This window comes from Myotis lucifugus, unplaced genomic scaffold, assembly GCF_000147115.1.
Source record: "Myotis lucifugus unplaced genomic scaffold, Myoluc2.0 scaffold_559, whole genome shotgun sequence".
NCBI classification, from domain to species: Eukaryota; Metazoa; Chordata; class Mammalia; order Chiroptera; family Vespertilionidae; genus Myotis; species Myotis lucifugus.
Genome location: NW_005871607.1, coordinates 437261 through 441388, shown reverse-complemented (window position 1 = coordinate 441388; position 4128 = coordinate 437261). Strand labels below are relative to the sequence as shown.

The 4128-nt window shown below is 42.2% G+C and overlaps 1 pseudogene; it reads left to right on the top strand.

Moving 5' to 3' along the window:
- Window positions 1–1358: 1358 nt before the first annotated feature.
- Window positions 1359–1962, top strand: LOC102430578 (annotated as a pseudogene).
- The last annotated feature ends 2166 nt before the right edge of the window (window positions 1963–4128 follow it).

Below are 4128 nucleotides of genomic sequence, written 5' to 3'. Positions count from 1 at the left end.
CACGAGAAGGAATCACAGCCCCTTCTCCCTTCCAGAGTCCAAACTACACACAAGTGCAGGTCAGAGGCTGAAATTAATTCACCCCTGGATTCCCAGTCATTAGAAGTGGGAAAGGTGTTATTTAACCTTTCAGTCCCTCTGGTATAGGAGGAAATATAGAAAGGGGTGGAGAATAGATGTCAAGTGCCAATAGACAATACATGGCATGGTTGAGTCAACTTGCAGGCTCTGTGACCCTGGGCAAGTGATCCCAACTCAAAAAGCCTAATTTTCCTTATGTGATGTCATAGAAAGATATTTCCTGGTTCTTTGAATAGAGCAGTTTAAATTCTTGAAATTTTCTGAGTGATATGGGCAATAAGAGTGTCTTTTTTCCCAATGAGGGAACTCCTGACAGGCCTCTGGATAGTTGCAGGGTGAGGACAGTTTGCCATAAAGGCCAAATCTTGATTAGAAGCCTGGAATTTTCAGCTACCAGCATAAGAATCATTTAAACCTGTAGAGAATTTTTATGAGTTTGAGTCAACCTGACGACAATTTCCAGGAAGCAAAATCTCAACTGAAAGTGTCAATTTTGCACCTTATATTATACATTACAATCAAAGCAGGATGCATACGGGGTTTAATAAAATCCATTGGCGATAGATTAGGAAGGTGGGAGAAAGTAAAACAGGGAAATCTCTGAGATTGGATAAAAAGTAAAACAAGTAGACACATAGTTCTTTTGCATTGGTTCATAGAGGATAGTTAACAGCTGACAATTAACATGATGACAATAGCAATGAGGGGTTCTGTGGCTTCTCTGGTGCAGTGAGGTTCTGGAATAAAAGAAAAAAATTTCCTGATATTCTAAATGTAAGTTATCTCAAATGTAAAAAGACAACAGACATGTTCAGTTAATATAAAGATTCAGCTTTGTTAGGAAAAAAATACTTAAGACATAATTAGCACCATGAGTTACTTTTAGTTAGAAAGTTGTCATTTCAGGCTATCCTATGTTGTTACTTTAAGTCTCTGATTTTGCAAATCATACTATGCAGGCCTCTTCGGATCTTGTCAGCTTTAGTATGTGGCCCCATTTTCATCCACACCTCCCCCTTTGGGTCATAAATCAAACGGAATGATTCACTGATGACCAACCTTTTGGTTGGAAATTGGGGTTTCATGGTCCTAGAAAGGCTCATCACTAGGAAGTCTTAGTTTATCTAGCTGAACTATGGACCATTGGGGATAGGGCAAGACTGTATCCTTGGATGGAAGTCAAGGTCAAATTTTCTCAAAAGTGAAAAGCAGGTAAATGGGAGCCAGTCAGGTTCCACTGATCTTCATTAAGAAAAACACTTTGGAGGTGGCGCTCACCCAAGGGGAGCCAAGTTCAGTTCCAGCGCCATGATCGTGAAGCCCAATTGCGAGAAGCCAGACGAGTTCGAGTCTGGCATCTCCCAGGCTTTGCTGGAGCTGGAGATGAACTCAGACCTCAAGGCCCAGCTGCAGGAACTGAACATCACCACGGCCAAGGAAATTGAAGTTGATGGAGGTCGGAAAGCTATTATCATCTTCGTCCCAGTTCCTCAACTCAAGTCTTTCCAGAAAATCCAGGTCCGACTGGTACGCAAGCTGGAGAAGAAGTTCAGTGGGAAGCACGTGGTCCTCATCGCTCAGAGGAGGATTCTGCCTAAGCCTACTCGAAAAAGCCGAACAAAGAATGAGCCGAAGCGTCCCAGGAGCAGCACGCTGACCGCTGTGCACGACGCCATCCTGGAGGACCTGGTCTTCCCAAGAGAGATCGTGGGTGTGGGCAAGAGGATCCGCGTGAAGCTGGACTGCAGCTGGCTCATCAAGGTGCATCTGGACAAAGCGCAGCAGAACAACGTCGAGCACAAGGTTGAAACTTTTTCTGGTGTCTATAAGAAGCTCACGGTCAAGGAGGATAATTTTGAATTCGTAGAGTTCCAGCTGTAAAGAAAAATGACTAAATAAAGTACATTCTTACTATTGTTTTAAAAAAAAAGAAAAACACTTTGTTCCTGACCAGTGTTGCTAAGTGATTCGAGTATCAGCCTGCAGTTACTGGTCAAGGTCATGTGTCTGGGTTGTCAGTTCAATCCCTGGTCCCAATCAGGATGCATGCAGGAGACAGCCAATTGTGTCCCTCTCATATTGATGTTCCTCTCCCTCTTTCTTTTTCTCTCTCCCTCCCTCCCTGCTCTCTCCTTTCTACTCTTTCTAAAAATCAGTGGAAACAAGATCCTTGGGTTAGGATTTAAACAAAAAAAAACAAAAATACAATAAAAAATAAAGAAAAACATTTTGGGTCATTCCTAACCTATAAGCTATCATGATCCAAATTTTGCTGTCTCATTTCTCTGTCTTTTTCATCTAGTATCACATTTGCTTATAGTTTGAGGGCATACCATACACCTTTTCAGTTTTCAAAGTCTGATCATGAGAGGGGTTCTCATTTACAATGGTCCAGTTATTTCCCATTGGAAACACTCAAGGGTCATTCATTATTAATGTGATTCTTGCTGGTTGTGCAATTTGGAACTGTAATAATATTTGGAGAAAAGGCTGTAAGAACCCAATGGTGTATATTATTACAATTATCTTCTAAAAATTTCATAGACCAGGAAGACAGTAAGAATATCCTGAGTAAATTTCCTGTGCCTCAGCAGCAGTTATAAAGGGCCATGTTTTATAACTACTTCAGCCTCATTTGAATTAATATGGTTAGTAGTCTTTCTTGGGTCAGGGTTTAAGCATATCCCCATAATTATGTTCTGGCATTTCTACATAAAATTTCTCAATATTCCTTTTCCACTAACATTTACAGCTTTCCTAGTTTTCAGTTTGCCTCTTTTTACTCATTCAGAAATAATTAACTTGTTAGATCAAACTACTTACTTTTAACTTCTCTTAAAAACACCCAGCCTGGCTGGCGTGGCTCAGTGGTTGAGCATCAACCTATGAATCAAGAGGTCACAGTTCAATTCCTAGTCAGGGCACTTGCCTGGGTTGTGGGCTCGACCCCCAGTGTGGGTTGTGCAGGGGGTAGTCAATCAATGATTCTCTCTCATCATTGACATTTCTATCTCTCTCTCCCTTCCCCTTCCTCTCTGAAATCAATAAAAATATTTTTAAAGAACACTGCCAGATCACTTTCCTCCTTTTGCAATAGCATTCCCTCTATATTTTAAAAAGTTATCAGAAATAAAAGCCAGGCCCTGAGCGAATTTGCCTAAGACCAGCTGGTAGTGTGCAGGTACTTGACTTCATGCAGGAAAGATTGCAGAATATGAGTTCAGGTGATTTTGAGACCAGGTTTATTAAAGCTGCGGGCAGTGACACAAGGAAGGGCCTGGGATACAAGAAGCAGTAGGAGAGTGACAGGGTGTGGCTGCTTTGGCTCTCTGGAAACTTTATGGGAAAGAAGTGAGCCTATGCAAGGCTGCTGTCAGCTCACTGGAGAGTCAGAGGCAAGGGGACTTGGGGACAAGTTCAGGGGGTTAGCCCAAGATGAGCTAGTGCTGCCTATTGTTCACCTGGTTGCAAGTCTCCTGGGTATCACTTAAGGTTTAGGTGAAAGAAAATTCACTGGAAAAGGAGATTTGAGTGGGTGTGCCCCAAGAGGGGCACATGCTGGCTTCTTTTTCTTGAGGGGTTCTATCTAGTTTTCAAAGGTGGGGACTTAGGGGAGGTCTCAGGGAAGATCTCAATAGAATATTTATCAGCATCTCCAGGTTTGCCCTTTCAGATCGTGGTCTCCACTGATTGGTCAACAGCAGGACAGGAGGTCTAAGCCAGATGACCAATGGTATGCCAGGGGAGGAAAGGCCATCCTGAAGGCAAGGTCTAGGATCAGTTTTGCCCATTGCTAGGTACCCGAGGCTTTCTGCCCTGGTGACCTTCTGCATCTGGCTGTAAATTGCTAAGCCAGTTTATTCAGCTATGTCTCACTTTCCCCATTCTACATGCCAAGGAATATTCTTAACTTCTTACTGTAATTTGACTACATTTCTTGTGAATGACTTTCAAATATTTCTGACAGACTAGTGATGTTTCAAATGAACCAGTCACTAATATTCTTAAAACGGAAGGCTTCTAGTAAATAAGGTTCTTATTTGTTTT